Source organism: Megalops cyprinoides, chromosome 19, assembly GCF_013368585.1.
Source record: "Megalops cyprinoides isolate fMegCyp1 chromosome 19, fMegCyp1.pri, whole genome shotgun sequence".
NCBI lineage: Eukaryota > Metazoa > Chordata > Actinopteri > Elopiformes > Megalopidae > Megalops > Megalops cyprinoides.
In genome coordinates, this window is record NC_050601.1 from 9112331 (window position 1) to 9133046 (window position 20716).

Consider the following 20716-nt stretch of genomic DNA (forward strand, 5'->3'; position numbering starts at 1 on the left):
CCTGCTCACAGATTTTACTCCTTGCCTTGTGCAAATGTTTCCATGGAAACATGGCTGATTGAAATATTGTTTTTTCAAATTTAATTCCGCCTTGCAACTGGACTAAAAAGCAAAACAATCAGAAATTTTAGTCTTCTATTTGGAAGCTACCGTTTGTAAAAGGCACAAAAGCGTGTCAGATAACACACCCGGTGGCCCCGGCAGCTGCAGCCAGCTTATAAAAGGGCAAAAGGGGGCGTCCCTGACTTGAACCTCATACCATTAAAAAATGCGTTGCTGGTCCCCCATTTTAACGCAGCGCCACAAAACTATGCTTTTGTTCAGCGGGCTGTCCCCACAAGTTAATACACAAGTCCCTTTGATGTCACATTTCTGATTCTCTGGGACATTTCAGCAGGCCTGTATATCTTTTGGCCCACTGCTTTACACCAAAACTGGGCGCTGCATTAAATTCAATTAGTGACGGGCAACTGCAGGCACAAGAACAAAACCGCTTCTTCAGTCATATTCATGCAATTGGATTTAGGATGGAGATTTGATTTTGGGGGATGAAGAGATACTTTTATTTTAAGTCCTGCTCCCTAATTCTCTGTGCCAAAAGTTTCTCTCTTCTGCTTACTGCCTATTCTTTCATTAGGAGCGCACTGGAAAATATCCACACACATTCTTTTTACAAAGAGGCACGCTGCCGCTTTCCACTCGAAACAAGACAAAGAAAACTTGGTAACTGGTATATAAAAGGGCTTTCTTCATCAAAGATGTGATTACTTAATACGCTATGCAGAGGAATAAAAGAGATGAGCTTTTCAAAATACTTTGTCCACACAAAAGAATTTGTGAAGGTAAGAAAAAAATGTCCACTGTGAAGACAAAGAACACTGCCAACACTGTTTCTGTCTTTAAATCAACACACTAAGCAAATGACATGGTAGCTTAGTTCCATTTAATCATGTAACCTCACCAAATAAATACACTTAAGACTCAGATAACAGGGTACGACGTTTGAAAAGGCATACTATGTGTCTGTCTTTAAATTATAACGATCTGTGCCTGTTGCAAGATGTCTCTCAACAGCAAGGTCTAAATCATATCATTCCTTTCAACACTAGAAAGACCTGAGGGAATGCAAGTGCTGAGAAGATTTAAAAGCAAGTCAGTGACTGTGCAATACACTCATGTACAAAATGAAAGGAAGAAAGCAGTTACTGAGAGCTCTGGTGTCCCTGTGTCTTTCCTGTTATGTCATTTCACCAGAATGGCGTTGGAGCAGCTGCTCTCTCTCAACACGATGAAGGATTTTCACTTTTCAGGCCAAAATAGTCAAAGGCGCTCCTCTTGAGCTGCTCAGAAAACTTGAAGGCCCAGCTGGTGTCAGAGTGCCCATGAGCGGCTTGAATTCAGGCTTTCTCTTGATAGTTCAAGGTTTGTCTGCTGCGTTATAATGGGCAGGCCACTGCCTAGTCTTCACCTTCAGTACACTTTGACCTGTGGCATTGAGCCCAGCAATGCATTGTGGGACTGATGTGTTCAAGACAAATAACTAGCATTGAGGCCAAAACAATGTCCTTATGCTCCTCAGGCTAGGAAGGAGACCTTGGCCCTCTGCAAGAGGATAAGACAATACTGCAGGGTCATATGGAAAATGCAACTGAAATGAAACAATGTTTTGTTCCTTCAGTCTGTGTTTCACTGGTTCCCTAAACTTCTGGGGCTAGCCTGGTTTCCATTCTCAAAAGGACCACTGTTCTGATGTCTACATCCCAAATTTTGCCAAAAGCCATTGGTAGTTGTGTTTAGAAATACTCTCTAAATGTGTGCTCGCTCAGGCAAGGAATGGTATACTCAGAAGCCAAGGGTATGCCACCCCCCACAACAACGTGATAGCAAATTGTGACTTTGGCTTTTCCAACTCCTCAACTCTTCCTCAGCTGTCTGGATTGTTTAATTTTCTCCCAGATAATGTGTAACCTTTATAAATCAGTCATCTGCATCTCATTAAGTGGGTACTGTTCAACTCCACACTTTCCTTGGAGTTCATTTTTGAAAGTTTATTACATTTATTTTCCTGAAGTCTGGAATTTAATGTAGACCCCCCAATTCAATGTATATCTTCAATTAGAACAGCTACGTGAAACTGATCATTTTGTAAAGAGCCGTGCCTTGGGGCTTCAGAGCTGCGATGGTCTTGCAGCATTGAACTGTGCATTATTTTCTATACCCACAAGGACAGAGTGAATCTGGAGTTGAATTGTCCTGTTTTTGGCATACACACGGACCTCGCCTCACAGCTGAACTTCCCTTACGGCCCACATAATTCTCAGCATCCGATCTGGGTGTGTAAGGACCTCATTGCCCCGCATTCCCTCCTGAATTCTACCCACTTCCTTTCGCAGGAATAGTTAATAATCAAATTATACCCTGTTGCATGGTCATTCCAACTGTCTTCCTAAAGGATTTTTTTCATGATCCTCTCCAGGCAAAGATAATGACACTGTTGATTTGTATGGTTATGTACTACAGCTACATGCCAAAATAATCTCATTTCTAGCCTGTGGATAATGCAACCCCTGTTTATTATAATGCATTGCTTCAGCTCAGTGTAATGCCAGTAGGGACCCTTTTTAGGAGCTCTGAATTTGTTTACTAATCTCTTGCATTTTACATGACAGAATAGCGCAATGACCCTCCTAAATGTCTATCTATCTTCAACAAGCTGAGGTATGTATTGCATATCAGGGCAAATGGACTTAATTATCTTGTAACCTATGAGAAAAGAAACCATTAAATCATTAATTATCACTTTAATTCCTCTCTGCATTTTTGACTAATTGTTACTAATTGTTTACTAATTGTTTAGTTTGTTTACTAATTTACTAATTGTTTGGCATTAATTAGTTAATAGACTTATCTAGAGCCTCAGACAATGCACACATTAATCCTTATTTGGCATTTTATATGAGTGTAGAAATGCAAAAAAAAAAAATCTATTTCAATTGTTTTTAACAAGTGCAACCTAGCTAAAGGGCAAAACAGTAGTTCTCCATCTACGGACAATAACCTGTCCCTCTCTGGGCATGACGCCACACTGCTGCCTAAACCTTGTCGCAGTCTGTGGCTTTTACATGGAAGGTCATTACAGAACATGTCGAAGACCCACAGGGTGTCAGTCCCTGTTGCTGCAAGAGGGAAACACAAAACTGCGTCACGCTCTTGGAATCGAAATACCCTTGCTGTTCCCACAGTCAATATTTTTCCTCCAAACTGAGATTCTCCAAACAAACCATGACTGTTTTTGGTGCGGTGTCCTCATGAAACCCAAGTAATGGTTAGGAATACAATAAATTAAGACATGAGAATGATTTTCTTGTTGTGCCATATCATATTTCACCACATCCTTAAAGCTCTTCATGCTGGGTTCAGTTCCATCCCAGCTTCAGCAGAAAGTGTTATGTTTGTCGTCAAGTCACCATGATGGTGTTATTATGAGAACTTTCACATCATATATCATAAGACTCCACTCAGAGTTCATTGGCTTTTGTAAACACTTAACATCATTGTCATTGTATTCCAAAAATATCTGGGACGTGGCTCATGTTGTATATTTTTTTTACTGTGAACAGAAGTATCATTTCATAGTAATTAAAGCCATATTTTGGCCTTGAAATTTCATACAGAGGGAAAAAACATTTGTTCAGTCTAAGTTCATACATTTGCTTTTGTTTATTTAACACATTTGCATGTGTATTGATTTCAACATATGATCCTTTTTTTCTAAAAATACAAGATTTCTTTGAAGTTTTTAGTCATGATGGGCTTGAATCTCTTGCTGACATAGAGGTACAACTCTGGTCAAGGAGAAAGGTGGGGCCTTTAAAAATCTGCTCTGTGTTTCTGGGTTATGGCATCAGTTCTGTCTCAGCCAGCAGTGCTGGTCCAGATACAAAGAGCGGCTGTCAGATGTAAAACACGTTTGTTCTCCATGTATGGGATGGGCCTATGAATGCTATTCCAAATGATTTTTGATTCACTGACATTGTTTAACCACACACCTGTCATGGCTACAAAGCAAAAATCTGTGAAATAACACAAACATAGCTAGAATGACTCCTTTTGTTTCTTTTTGATTAATAGATTATTTTAAAATGAGTGAAATAAAACAGTGCCTCCATGTCACCTTAATATAAATTTGAGCAAATTATTTTCATCTAGTTATTATCGGAATTTGTTATTACCTATGAACTAATTTTACCACTTTTTCATTCAAGGGGTCAGGACCTTATCAGGAATAGAGGCACAACCTCAGCCAGCTCCGCTGAGAAAAGGACCTCTGTGGCAGCCATGAGAGCCAGCCGTGCCTTTTAGCTTCATCTCGCGGCAGTGTTAACCTCCGCACTGTCAGGCACTGTCCCCAGACTGCGGAATACAGTCCACAATCTGCAGGTGCCAGACAGATCAGAGTGACTGACAATCCAGGGGTTTCCATGACAACAGCACCTCTCTGCTGCTTCATGTACTTCCCGCCATCACTCCCTACTGACACGGATTAATGATTTACTGAATAAACAGGTTCACCATTGCACTATTTTGCAGTGCCCATCTGTGTACCGCCTACAGGGGTGAGTACTCATTACAGCTACTACAGCAGAACGCACAGGAGACTCACCTGTGTTGCGTGGCCACCAGCTACCTGGGGTTTCATGGGGGAGAAAAGTACCTGAATGAAACTAAAAATGCTGTACTCATGGAAGAAGATCCCCCAAAAAAACACATTTGGAAAAGAATAGGTTTTTGGCATATGTGCAAGTGAGTTAAGTATATTATGTTCTCACCTAGATATTGCCATTTGATATTTCTAAATCATGAAAACATGATGACAATGTTGTATGTCTTTGTGGTTTAGTTACTGTACAGGTATGAATCACTGTAGAGTGGAGAGCATCATAGACTCAGCTGACGTCATTAGATATCACATTATTTATTTGCAATGTTTATTTCCTTGTTGGGTGCCCCTATCCACAGAGACTTGCATAACTCACATTTTGATGCACTGTTAATTCATACAGCTGGATATTTGATGGAGCAAATCAGGTTAAGTCATTTGCAACTTGTTCGAAGGTACAACAGCAGTGCTCTGTCTAAGAACTGAACATGTAACCTTTGGATTTCAAACACACTATCTGTTACACTAACTGCTTCAAATTTTAGAAACACACACTCTTTAAATGAAGCCCTCTGCATTTCATCCTCAATTAGGACAATGAAACTCTTGAAAAAAATCTCAGAAAAAGTCCAGTGTTGAATGACCACCATTCATGCAGACAGCTAAGCAGCTGGACTGCAGGAACTTTTCCTGTCAATCCTGTAGAATAGCAGTGCGGGATACGATGGGGAATACAACCATACCCACTGGAGGGCTGAGGTTACCCTTAAACTAAACATTCTGCATTCTTCCCTGCGGTCAGTTCTTTTCTTTGCAGCTTGAATATGTTTGTTTTTATGATGGTCCATTTACCATATAGCTCAACATGTGGTATTAACATTAAGACTTTATTTTTCCTTCCTCCCTGAAGCCAGGAAGGAAGGATATTGCAGGTAGGTGTGAGGTTCCGGCTGTCTGGCATGTTAGTAAACAGATTTTAAGGACATTTTAGCTGTCATAATTCTGAAACTTTTTTTGAGATCTGAGGCATCAGAGAGTAAAAGATACAACTTAAATGTGTTTCTCATTTGATGTCACAATTTGATCATATACTTCATTTACATTATATATTTGAAATAATGCTTCAAAAAATGTACTATTCTTTTCTAGACCCTTTTGCGCAGAAAGAGGATGTAGAAGTGGCATAAATTAATTAAACTCTCCTTGTTGCCAGTTTAATCCATTCAAACTTAAAAATGCTCAATTGCTCGAATTAAATCTTCCTGAGGGTGCTTTTGTAGATGAGCCCTTAGGGATAATGGGACAGGCAGATTCAAACATACACGATCTAAAGGCATTGACTTCAAAGCAACAAGTGACAGTGGTGACCACATTTGATCTGCCGCATGGCTATGACAGCAATCTGCCCCTTTCTCTAAGCACGCCACTCTTTCGCCCCCAGGGTATTCGCATACAGCATCTGTCCCGCAAAATGCTTTTACAAGCCACGTCCAGCCTGAGTACATGGAAGGGCAAATGATGGCGCCTCTTTCAATAAAGCCTGGCTACATACACCTGCTGGGGGAGGCCAAAGGTCACTGTCCCTGTATTGGCACATTCCCGTTGCACTGTGTGACAGTATCCTCCCATCAACCAATCGCAGGGCTCCTAACTTATCCTTCATCTGACCACTCAGTAAGCTTTCCCACCCTCCTTGTCAATCTAAATACATAAATCATGGTGTCCATCATGTGGCAAACCCCATGGGATTACATTTTATATCAGGATACCAGTCAGCTCTTCCAATCAGAGAGGGGTCTAATAAAGTCTTATGTCATCTGTTATGTCAAAAGAAAATGTCTGGATTCTATTGGAGAGTTCCAGTGAGTGATGCAGGATGATAACACCAAGGATGTAACTGGCCTTTAAATGGCATAATAATGACTTATGATTGCCATGGATCCAGGGATTTGCAGGGGTTTATTAAAAACTTCACTGTGTTTTGAAGTTCTCTAGAGTTAAGCATTAAATGGTTCAGCCCAAAAGATCATTTAAGAAGGTGACATGATTGCATGTGTGGTAATTTTGCACTGTCTAAACATGGGTCAGCATGGCTTGATAATTATTTCATCATGAATTTGCATCAGGTTTCAAACAAAGGTTGAAAGAGAATACACCAAGAGCGCTTTTTGGCTCTTACATTTGGTGGAAATGGTACCAAAGTTCCAATTTAATAATAAATGCATTCAAGTAGGTCAAAGTCTACTTTTCCTCTCTCAGCCAGTCTCAGTTAACCTATGTGGGCCTACATCTTTGTGCTGAAACCATGGAATTACATAAAAAAGAGTGGCTTTTCCTGCTGAATGGTGGTTTCTCTATATTAACATGAAGATTCTCTGGTGGTGAGGCAGAGAATAGGCAGCTGTCATGCAGAGACATCTACTCGTTGGAGGGTCCAGCTTGACTGGCTGGCTGCTCAGAGGGCAAGGCCAAGACCTCTGCCGGCTGGGATGCCTGCTGTCTCAGAATTTCCTGAAGGAATCATTGGAAACCCTCATCAATCTAGAGAGACATTCTTCCACGGCTGACAATGGAGCTCTGTTTATGGCAGATGGCTGGCCTTGGATTCTCTGAGCTTTTCTCCTATTGTTTGCGCCTTGCGCTTGATATGTACTCTGTTTTCTTCCGTCTTCCAAACAGAAAATCATAGACTATATATTAATAAAAGTTGTATGCAGGAATGATGGTGTTAGTTTTTCAGATCAGTGTTACAAAAAAATGTAAACACGATGAAGATACTCGTGCTGATAGCTCCACCTCCAATTTTACTCTTTAAATACATAGCTACATACAAATGTGTGTGATATGTGTCATACCTACATACATCATACACTACACATATAGTTTATATGACACTTTTTGCCACATACCTCAGACAAAAACTCAAAGCTGAGCCCTCTTCATATCAAATTACATTTATATACCTTCAGAAATAAAAGAATAGCAATGCTAAATTACTCTACTTGAAATTATTTTAAAAAGTGGACAAAAAGTGGATTGTGATGTGAGAGTGTTCCCTCCAACTGGCCACTTTGTAGACATGATCAGATTTAACTAGAGAGGGGGAAACAACTGTGAGACATTATAGGGGTATTTTCTAGCTACACTGTTACCCTTTAAAGCTCAGATTTTCAGGACAGTCTCTCTCTCACACACACACACACACAGATGATGACCAGCTATACAGCTGTTTGTGCTGTCTTGGCATGAGGTCCTCTCATTTTAAAAGACCCATGGTACCAGACTGCATTTGAACCATGAAAGCTGGGTGAACGAGCATGTGCCACGCGTGGTAAGTCTCCTCTTCTTTATGTGACAAGTCCTTGGGTGCGTTTCGCCAGGGGGCAAAGGGGTTACAACTTTCTGAAAAACACTCTTTCGTGCATTAGCATAAAGCTGTCTCCCTCGGAGAAAGTGAACACCCGCCTGAGCTTTTCTGCCGGGGTGCACTTTTTTAACACGTCGAATGTACCCTTGTACGTGCGGCCCATGGACAGGTCTCTATTCAGGCCGGCTTTTCTTGTGCTTTGAAAGGAGTTTTTCACATGCCTGATAGATTACCTTCATTTCAATGAAAATGGTAACAGACAGAAAAGAATAGCTAGTCACCACATCACCTCCCCCTAAAGTCTTCTATACCCTCTCTCTTTAAACGACTTCTCTTAAACAGTCTGACATACAGCCTAATAGTTTCAGAAGAGAACAAAGAGACCGCGGCTTAACGTCCTTGCTCGGAGCCCCCTCCTGTTTGTTGCTTTAAACATTTTTAACTCAGTTCATTGTAAACAACTACAAAGAAAAGAGCTGTGGCCAAACGATTGATTATCTGAACCCAACCCTATGTAATAAACAGATTTTTTTTCTTGAAGAGAAAAAGTATCAATGAGAAAAGCAAAAAAGCAAAAAAAAAAACCCAAAAAACTGTGGTTTACTGCTTGAGGAGAGGATTCTGTGATATGGGTAAACAAAGTATGAGAAGACTGTCTTTGACAGGTTGATGCTAAGTTTGTTTCACTTAACTGACCACATTAATAGGTGGTATGAGGTAATGCTAGAAGGATTCTGGGCTCAAGTTCTTAGAAGTGCCAGGACCAATTACAGAAGAACCCTAAATCTATGGCTAATGCTCCCAAAGTGATTCAAAGTGGAGAATGACCAAGAAAAACAAAAATGATACAGACCAGGGCTAAACAGTAATGCATCCTCATTCTCAAACAATTGCTGAAAAGATTTGTTTTATCTGCTAACCAGCAAAACTGTCACAACTTAATCCAATACATGTGGCTTTAGAATTTGTGTTGCACTTTTCCATTGTAGGTAGTAGAGGAGGCTTGCATGCCAAACACAGACAGCTCTAGCTTTCCTTTTTGTCCGTTTCAAAACACATTCCCATTATACATACTTTTTTTTTTTTACCAGCCATCTCTTATCAGAGCTGACTGCTTTTTAGCATTATACATGGCTTTAAGCATTTCTTGTCTGAAAGCAGGAATAGCTGATTTACTCGAAGATAATGGATAAAATATTTTTGTGTACCTATAAAGTCAACTTTTCATCTTATATTTCAATTCACTAACATCACCATTTCGGCTGTTTCCATTACTGTTTGAATGACTTGAATGTCATTATCTTTACGAACAGAAATCAATCACTTTTTGCTTGATAAGTGTGAACTAGATATCCAATTTCAATTAAATCAACTAATCGAGCCACTATGGCATTATGTCATAAAAAACAGTGTCGTGTTATCAATTTAGCTTTGGTTTTCTGACGGATTATTGTCAGAATACAGAAATGCCAGACTCATCTGTAAGATTGGAAATCAGATGGCTTGCAGGATGTTTACCTCAAAATGTCAGAAATGCTATCCTCAATGCTCAGGTCAGTTACAAACAGAGAAAACAATGCACAAAAGCTTTTGAAATGATGGGTCAGTAACTAAAAATAAACCCTTCTGTCTCTGAGGCAGAAGCTCTACATCAAACGGGATGTTCTTTTTTGGCTCTAAAGAGAATAGCCTGGACAGGATATCTATCAATCCTAGTTTTGAAAGGAGGGATGTTTTTAATGTGTGTACCACATATCCTAGGCATGGTGCTATGTGTGCATTTATTAACTAGAAAAACAACCTCCTCATGTAAAAAAGACAGTTCCTACACACAAGTCTGTGTTCCTCTATAAGTTGATGTTTCGCTATCCTTAGTTACAATGTAACAGCGGTAACCAAAGGGATGAATTACAAAAGCAATGTTCCATTGAGTTAATTGTATGTCCTGGCAGAAAATACCGGAGGGTTCCGTGGCCCTCAGGTGAAGACACTGTATTGGCATCAAAAGGAGAGCCCTATCTTAGGCCAGTGAGTGGCAACAGTGCAGAACTCTTCACCACCAGGCCAAGGAATGTGGCTCTTTTACTAAGATGCAGGTCAGGTGTGTCACTGGGAGATGATAGCTTTCAAGAATCCAATTTTGTCGGTAAGTACAGCTTCACTATAAAATTCAATATGCAGATTAACAGAAATACGGTTGCCATAATCAATTTATTACAGCATGTATAGAATTCCATTACAGCTGTTGAAGTATTTCTGTCGAAAATTTGCTTTCACAAAGTATATCATAGACTGCCAAAGGTCACAGTTCAAGCATTGAACATCTGATCTCAAATGCAAATAGATGGACATGACGCATGGTCCATACAGTCTATACTATACTGTTGATTACAGTGAAAACATATGATTGTGTTTAATATTGTAGATGGAAAGGATATGCAGAATCTTTGTATAAAGGTCCTTTCAAATAGAATGCTTGGTGCAATGGTTTTTGCCAGCAGATTACAAATGAGGCCTGTGGTACATGTTAAGTCAAACTGACCTCCCTATAAATACCAGCACAGCATTTCACTAAAATTGTGTAAAACTATTTTCCACCACCTCTCTCTGCGCATGTTAATTGAGACTCATTATGGAGCTGGTGGCTCTGTGACAGGAGATGCACTTTTCTGTTGTCTTTCTTCTCCAGAGGGTCCTTCTAAATCAAAGTGGACAGATCTAAGTTGGGACAATAGGCCGCATTGTTCCTCTGTGAAAGGAGAGCATGTGCCTCTATAATGAGGCACTCCTGGCCGCCAACCTCCGGGACAGCTTCTGCATTCAGCCCCTGATTAAGGAGATGCATTTAGTTATGGATGACTTCCTCCGAGGTGCCTGGAGGTTGTGGGAAAGGACCATCATGCAGTTGTGGTCTTGTTTTTGGACTGGTGCTAGCCAAACCGATGGCTTTGCAGGGTTATTGTTACTGTACTGCTGCTGACAGGGCCAAGCAGATCGGTTGGAGCCGCTCAGGTGACCTTGGAAGGATAAAAAAGGATGGTGGAGTTTAGGGAACGGTGATTAGTTAAGTGTCAGTGACCTCTGACTCCTTATCCCTAACACACAGCAGCTGCGATAGGAGATGCTCTACGGAGATACGGTACATTAACTAGAAACATATTTGTGGACACAGGTGGTTCGTACACCACTAAAACTGCTGTAGAAGAAAGGAAAGCATGACTAAAAATAATGTGTAATGGAGATACCACAGATCAATAGGTTAACTGTTTGGTCATCCTTAAAACTAAATAAATATTTGAAGAAATTATCCCACAACGTCTTTAGGAAACTGAATGGTTCCTGACACTGGAATCTGAGAAAAGCAGCAATATTTGATAAATTGGTAATGGGCTTTGTGAGCGGAGGCCTCCAAGTTGTTCATTGGAACCACATGACCATCTAGGATCACACTACAGACAAGCATCTGATTTCAAAAACTGGCGTTGTTTTGGTGAGCTTGTTCCCATTCTGAATGGGATGCAGCACTGCCATGGACACAGCTGAAACGCTTTAGCCGAACTCTCAGAAGTGCACGGCTGAAAGCAGGCAGGGTTCATCCAGATCATGCTTGGCAACTTGGGGAGAGACGTGTTTTATTGGAAAGAAAACAATCCCTCCTGATCGTGCCCCGTGAAATGTTGGAGTAGCAAACGCAGAGGCACAGAGGTCAGTGCAGTCGCTGTCACCCAGGCCACGCCCCTTAACTGAACCGAGGATGATAGATATCTGTTGAGTCTCGCAGGTCGCTTGAGCCATGTCCTTTGCCCCTTGGCGAGGGGCAACATACACATCTTCCACGTGCATATCTGCAGCAATGGGGGTTTTCTGTTGTGCACCTAGCTATCTGCCGAAAGCCACGCTTACCACAGCGTCCAGAGCAGGCTGTGGGGTAAGAGGTGGCTGCCCTCTGAAAGAGATTAACACAAAAGCGCCATCGAGGAGGAGCACCTGCTGATGCTATAGAGCTCTGTGTTATAATCACTTTCACACATACATAAATCTTGTCTGCTTACACTGGCAGCAGAGTTTTTTGCTTAAGACCAGGCTCCAGATGCCTTCGCTTTGATGTTCACTTCATTTTAAGTCATTTTATTACACATACTGAGCTGTTTACTGCTGTGTCTGTTTGAAAAAATATCACATTTTGTGTCCAAAACGTTGTTTAGCCTAAAGTCTGATTTCTCTTTCAGGACAGCCGCCCATGAGAAAGAAGGAGGAGATGACCTAAAAACGTCTACGTTCACACCCTTCTCACACTGCCCTACCATTTCTGCCATTTGCCTTCACCATAAGGAGGTAATCTTACCCCTGATACCTGTGCATTTCGGTGGCCCCAGCTGCTGTGCACCAGGTGCTAAAGAACCTGCCCTCTCTCAGATTCCTCCTGTGGGAAATCCAAATGCTGCTCCCATGCTGATACAAATGAGTTTCCCACAGCTATGCGAAAAATACTCTCAAAATCTCTTAGGACTGAGCAATTTTTTTTTTCTCTTTTTCACATAAGGTCTCCTATGCTGCAAGGTGCATTGGGGTTCATGCTTAGAGCAGAAGTCAGCTAGGGAACAAGTTCAACACATATAACCAGCCAAATATTAAAAAAAAATACATATTAGGATATCTTTCTGTCAGGATGCAACACTTCAGAAACTATTTAGATGTGTTGCTTTCCACAGCGAGAGGCAATGTGGACTCCTCCGTTGCCATTCCACCTCAGGCCATGTCACTGAAACACCCCTGAGAGAAGGAGACAGGTCTGCCGTGATCGTAGTCAGACAGAAACAAAACAAACAAGCCTCTACTTAAGCAAGGGGACAGGCCCTGTCTTACCTTATTTTCGGTTAAAATGATCCTCAAAGGTCTGAAATTAAGGCTGTCACATCTACCCGAAAGAGCTCAGTGTGGCGTTTTTGGCTTATCTGCTCCTACCACGCAGGCCTGGGGGTGTCACTAGTTGGTGGCGACGCAAAAGGAGCCCTGCCTCGCATGCAACCATTGTGTTAAATGGAGCAGAAGAATTCCGTCAACTGACCCAGACACCCCCATGAGGGGGGGGGCAGGGTTGGGGGGGCGAGGGTGTCTCATTAGGATGAACGCTCAGACTAAGACCAAGCTAAAGACTGAGCAGGTGGCAGCCCCTGCATCTCCCATGTGTCGCCGCCACACCCCCACTTCCCCATCCTGCCGCCCATGCCTCAGGCAACCCCCCAGCACCACACAGGTGGCTCAGACCTGTTGCTAATTGGCATATTCACCCTTTACTCTCCTGCTGTCCAGAGTTCTTGTCTGTCTAAAATAAGCCGCTTTGCAATGGCCTTTTTCCCTGCTTCCTCCTGTATGTGCTTGACGGTTTGGACCTTTTTTGTCATGCATCTAAATGTGCTGCTTCCCACAACCATCTCTTTTCTTGTCAGTCATCATATTAGACTCTTTATCTGCATAAACTGAGACTTCTATGTATTATTAATCTTTGTATAATTATTATAATTATAATCAAGCATTAATCATTTCAGATTTGTTATTTTACTAGAAACATAAGGCTGGAATTGAAATAAAAACACTATAAAAGGGAATAAATGAGGAATGAATCACATCTTTCTAAAACAGAACTATTTATCAATTAGTCCTTGCAGTGCAATGTTGGTCGTATTTGTTTGTCTTTTCTCTCCGGTATTCGAAAACAAATCCTTGTGATTCAACAAGTGTACTGTCACATCTGTTTCACATTGGAAGCATTACGCACACCACGTTTATTAGCATTATATCAAAACAATTTTAATGTGCTGCAGTAATAATAAATCTTTGTTTTTTTCTGACGATCGTTTTCAGAGACGTAAGCAATAAGGTTATTACTCAGCCACAAACAGCGATCGTAATAAGTTTTTTAATTAAAGTGTGGTGAAAATAAAATAAACAAAATGTCCCTGAGCAGGGAAAAGTCAAACAATGATGGCAAGACCTTTTCAGTTCCATGTGCACAAAATGGTCTTAAGATGTACACAGTAGATATATAAGATATATAGTCTGGCATTGACGCAAACAGAGAATGATTGCACATTTATTACAGATGATTCTGATTAATGCTTACCGAGGTGATTGCTCCGGGCCTTCCAGCATGTGCCTGTCATGAAGCACAGCATGATGGAACACTGTCAGCGTGGAGGTCATCTGCCTCACACATCTGTTTGGGCCTCTGGCAATGGTGGAGATGAGTCAGCCTGGCTCAAAATGTGTTACTGTGTGTATGTGTGTGTGTGTGTGTGTGTGTGTGTGTGTCTGTGCTTATGCATATAAGTGTGTGTGCGCGTGTGTATACACTTATGCGTGTGTGTGTGTATGTGTGTGTGTATGTATGTACTTGTGAATATGGGTCTGTGTGTGTATACGGTCATGCATATGTGTGTGTGAGTCTAATGGGTCAGTCGGACCCGTGACACCCTGTGTGCCATTTATGGAATCAGTGTTGCTCCATCACCGCTGCTGAAATCCCTGTGATTCCTGACCCCTTTACGGAGCCTGTGGGCAGATTGGGAGCTGAGCATGCCTGGCATTGGGCTCCTCTGAGGGGGAGCAGGAGACAGCAGGAGACTGGGAATTAGCAGCACAGAAGACTGACACTGGATCTGCTTACTGATTCTGCTGGCTCCACAGTATAATGGACCAATGGGAGAAGCAGGGACCTCTGCACAACAGCTAATTTCCCCTTGGAGAGCAATAATGTTGTATTACAACAAGACTGGAGAAGATTGTTCTACATGTTGACCTCTGTTCAGTGTAACCACTTTTCACTTTCTCCTTAACTGAACTTTAAGCAAGTGCAAGTTGTGCACATTACGCATTTTGCTCTGTGATTACAGCTACTGCCAAACACATTAATATTGTGTGAGAACTAAAAAAGTAACCAATGCAAAAATTCTAAAAGTCAAAGTGAAAACAGAAAAAGTCAAAGGCACTTAGATTGAAAACTGGCCTAAGTGCCCAGAGATGACAGATTGTTCTGAGAATGACAATGATGGCAAAGGCAAACAGATTTGCTGTTCACTTCTGGGGATTTGCTGTGTACATTACACGCAACAGAATACAAGAGAAATGCCCAACTGTGAGTGCAAATAACACAGATTTTACACTTGGGCCTTTTAAAAGTGAATTATGCTGTAAATGTACAGTATGCTTGGGAGAAGTGGGGAGAACTGTCATTGCAACTTCAAAGGTGCCACTTAGGTCAGAGGAATTTCTCCAATACATCATCTGTACATAGTCCCTCGCTGTTCCCACACATTAGCATGCTCTGCCACTCTATTCAGTCGTGGCCGCGATCTCATTTCCCTACTGTATCAGTTCCCAGAGCTCATTCATTCTCCTATAATATGGGGACTGCCTGTTTCCCTTGGGAGTATTCAAATTGCAAATCCCACACAAAGCCCTTGCTGTTAACTCAAAGTGGTGAGAAAACAAACAGGACAAAACAAAATACCAAATGTCCAAGCAAAAAAAAAAAAAAGCACCCTTAATTGGTACTGTCCGAAAAGAAGCTGGTCTTACCTTCTGCCCAGAAAAAAAAAAAAAACTATTCCTATGACCCATAACTATTTCTAACAGTGTTTGGGGGATATCTCATTCATTAACAACTCCCAGGGTGCCGTAGGGAGACACAATGAAGAAAGTAATGGGAAGAAAGCTGATAGAGTGGAAGTAGGACAGGCACAGGAGGACAGACAGGCGCTTGGTTATGTAAATGCACGGGCCCAGGGTTCATTCGGGAGAGAGGAGGACACGGGCAGGAGCCTCCGCACTCATTATGAGGCTGAATGGAAACTTGGCTGCCTGTGAACAGTGAGTCCAGAACGGTTTCATTCCTCGTTACTGGTTTCACTGAGGGTGCATTCACATGGCCCACTGAAGCGCTCCAGAGCTTGGTGCAGCTTGCTGTTTTGCTCAATTGGGCGTGCATTGGTTTGCACCGTGGGGCGCTTCCATTTGGCAAGGAGGTAGCTGGTATGATTCATAAAAGATAGGACTGGCGAGGGCCCCAAGAGGAAGCACCTCTTTCGACTGGTGCTGTTGAATTCACAAGGGGGCAAAGAGTATTAGTAACATTTATCAGTGAAAATTCAGTGTGTGAGACCACCTATGAGATAAGCTGAGCAAATGCTGCAATCGCTAAAACAGCAATACAATGTCTAAAATGTATTGCTCATTTTTAAGGAGCACAGCACCCACATAGTGGACCTTGACAGCATATTATTGAGTTTAAGCCTTTGCGGCATAACACCCATCTGTCTCAACCTAAGCTACCACTTGCTTTTTAGGCTTCCCATAGTTGTTTCTCTGATATTCTGTGGAACTATTTCAATGCTGGACTTCAACAAGTCATACCATACAGACCTGCTGGAATCACTGATATTAATGTAGCCATTACTGTACCCTTGAGGCACCCAAGATCTGGAAAGTGAATAAAGAGTGAGGATCTCAGGTGTAGACAAAGGATTGAAAGAAAGCACAGCTGAGAGGGGCTAAACCAGAAGCTAAGGCCTGCGTTTATTTTCCCAGCATGGGCAAGCTCCTACTCTTTGGATTACAGGCCTTATGAGAAGATACAGCCAGGTAACCCCATTCACCCTAAGAACCTGGATGATATCCCTAAACACAGCACAGTGGCCAAGCAGGAGTCTGACCTGCCATTCAAGACAAATAAATACACTGTGTTCCCTCCTTGTCAGTTGAAATTATACAAATAATGTTCCTTGAAAGGAAACGCATGGAACCCCGGGGAGAGACATAACATTTTCAGCAACTGCACGATGTTACAGCATGATGTCAAGTGTGGTGCCCTCTGAAAAAAGCCATCTGAAAAAATGGTGACTGCAGAGAGATTGCAGCAAGCAATCAACAAGCGATATGGCACAAACAAGTGCACTGTGCCAAAGAGTGCCAAAAGCCAAGAAGTGCAAATAAATGATTACTTGTTTTCTTGGCTGCTTTAGTAACTGTTATTATCACTACAAATGATCTTAAACTGGAAATCAGGCTAATTGAATCAGCAAGTGTATAAAATCTATACCCACAGTCCCCCATACTGGAAATTGAGTTGACCTGCAGGAGCTTGTTGATGTGCCAGACACAGAGGTTATGAATACTGTATTAACATATCTGTGGTGCGTGGTGGGAGGGAGTAAATACTTTCTTTTTCTGCTACGGAAAACTGTGACCTTGTGGTGGAGATTTAGAAACAGTGAAGACAAACAGGATCTGCAGCAGAGAGAGTGAGAGAGAGTGAGAGAGAGGGAGAGCAATGGTGACAACAAGATGGGGGGAGAGAGAGAGAGAGAGAGAGAGAGAGAGACCAAGAAACAATGAGTCAGAGGGAGACTGTGGCTCTCCTCCGGCCCTGCACTTAACATGTCCTCTCTGTTAACTGGGACCATGATCAAGAACAATAGTACCAACAAGCCACAGGGCTGAATAGTGGCTCACATTCTTTCCAGACCTTACCAGGAATCCCTCGAGACTCCACACTCGCGTAAAGCTCAAAATAAACAAAATGCACACGGCCCATTCAAGAAAAGCCTGACCGCAATGGCTACTGAAGGATAAGTATTTTATCAGCGGGGGAAACAGTTATTTGTTATACAGTTATTTGAGTGACAATTACAATATGATTTCAGTTCATAGATTATGTGAATGTTGTACTTAAATGCAGCCTATTGAGCTGTTTGAGGGTCTTCCACAGTAATGTCATCAGCTCGCATGGATTTTCGCACCACTGCTATGCTGATGATGCTCGGCTCTTTCTCTCATTTCCCCAGTGACTCACAGGTCTCTTCACGCACCACAGACTGCCTATGTGACTTCTCAGAATGGATGACACACCACTATCTGAGCCTCTGCCTTGCAAAGACAGAACTCCTCTACGTGCCGACCAAATCGTCACTTCTCCATCTTGAGCAATGGTTCAGCAAACAACCTCAGAGTCATTATGGATGTAAAACCTTCATTTTCCAAATACAGTGTGTCAGTGACCCAGCCCTGCGGGTTCCTCTTATACAGTCCTTGAAGACTGAATAATCCATCCGTTTCTCACCACATACTTGATGCAGCTCCTCCTCCAAGCACTTACGATCTCTTGCCTAGACTACTGCAACTCACTCCCAGCATGTTCTACTTAACAACTGCAATTTCTTTTTGTATCTACTTGTTATTCATTTTTTTCCATTCCGCATGTTCCTACTCTACCGATTCCATTTTCTATTATTTTTGTTTCTATGTTATTGACTTTACTGTCCAATATTTCTGTAAACTTTACTTACTGTACTTTACTCTTTCTACTTTGCATTTTCTGTCTTGTTCTACTTACAGAGTTCTTTCAGAATAACATTTAAGCAATTCTTGAAACTACAAGTCCTCTGTGAATGCAGAGTTCTTGTTGAAGTAGATGGAAAGTTGGAAGCTTCTTTAAGGTGTCAGCTTTAAACTGAATCATGTTTGACTTGAGTCAGACTTCTGGGAAAGAACAGCCTAATTTAGCAATAAGCGACTATATCTTTGATCACAGATAGACCACACCATAAGAATGTATTTGCCTGAAAAAAGGGGTAAAAATGAGAATAATCGCACCCTGTCTGTATGTCTACAGTATATGTCTATATGTCTATATGTACAGTAATGGTTCCCATACTGACTCCTGGCTTCAGAACAGACATAAGACAGTACCTCTGCAGTTGTGCATTAACACATTAAAACAAGACTATAAATAACGCTCCTCTAATCAGGTCCATTCATCAGAGGCCCCACAGACACTGTTAGATCTCCAAGCGATGCTGACAAGGCCAAATGGAATCAAGTGTTGTTGTGTTTATTAGGGAGGTCTGGACACATTCTTGTGGGGGAAGTGGTTTGCTCCCATTCAGGGGATTTCATTTTGGTGGAATTCAGCGGTAACTTCTTAGAGATGGGAGAATCGGAGAAGGGATTAAATGGGGGCTGGCAGGGATTCCTTTTGTTCTTGTCGGGGTGAAGAGGGGAGGAGGAGGGCATGAGCTTGCAGTAAACGAAACCTCCAGCACTTTAAGCCCTTTATCCCATTTAAACAACGTCCCTTATATCAGGGTGTTAAGAGACATGTGAAGCCTCTGGGAGGCTATACATAAAAAATGGCAGGAAAAATTAAAAAATGGGTCTGTTGGTCCCTGAAGAATGTGGGCCAGGGGATGATTCATTTGTCCTGGTCCTTCATATCTGTTTCTTTCATTCTTTTCATGAGATGTTCCAAAAGCTTAATTTGACTTCAGCTGCTGGTAGACTTACATCTTATAGCTTTAAACAAACTTTCTGCAGATACTCTAAAGGTTCCCAGGTTATGTATTTTTCAACTGAAGATCTAGTATTCTTAACTGATGACAAATAACCATGTATTTAGCACATTACAGAAATAAAAAATGAAACAAACAAATAAACAAACAAAAAAAAAAAAAACTTACCAAGTCAAAATTTTGAATTTTTGGAAAAAAAATAATTTAAGCAGAATGAGTAGTGGTTCTGAATATTTTGTGTCTGGTTGGCTTTTTCATCACTACTCAAAATCCTTGAAGAATTATATGTAATAGTCATATTTAAAAAAAATACACACTAATGGAGATTTGGAGATCTGAGACAAATTTGGAGATTTTAGACAAAGTCTTCACTGGCAAATGCATTGCCATCATACTTTAAATGTGTTCTACTTCTAGACAATATCCTGGTTTAATTCTGCCTCTCGATGTTGTTCTAATCAGTATGTCTGAAGAGGTCACCATCTTTCTGACTCTGGAGAAGACTTCACTACAAAGAAATGTTATTACAAGTTTTCCTGTGCATCATTATCTCCATACCAAAAGCACATTTTAGCTGCACAGAAAAGTGAGTAAAGTTGCATTCAGTTATGGCAAATTGTGTTTTCCACACTGCTCCCATTGATGACATGTACCTTTTTCCTTGCACCTCCCCATCTTGGTTGGATGTCTGTCCAATTGCAATACAAGCTGTACCCTTTTAATTTAGAAACCTATTTGTGGACCAGCTCACAGACCTGTCCCTAAATTGCTTGAGCTACGTGATGCTGGTATGGACACATAATGCAACCATTGCGCCGACGCTAAGCCAATTATGGCAGGGATAACTTTGTGACGCCGGACTGCACATATGGAGTTTGGCTTGGTTCAATGAGCGGGGCAGAGGGGGAGGCGGAGCAGGTCTCCCAGACGTCTCAGTGCCAGCAGCATGGCTGTCTGCAGGGAGCCCTCCAGCAGGCGCCTGGGGTCAAATACCCTCCACCAGAAGGGCTCCACTCTGGAAGGGCAGGAATTTCAATAATAAGGAGACAAAAGAGAGTGCAAGCAGTCCAGAGAAATTCACACAAGAGCCAAACTCACAGGGCAGATGACAAATTTCCATTTGTTCATATTCATGCATTGTCTGTGTCATGTTGTCTGGTGTCATCAAAACATGACTACAGCTATAAACCTGATTGAACTGTGATGCACAAAAAATGTACAGATTTTGATTCTACACTTTACCTTTCACGTTTAATTTGTCTTGTCCATGCAACTGCACAACATTGCCCCATTCCCTCGTATGGGGAAAGAGCAAAATGTGATTTATTGAGTGATAATCAACAC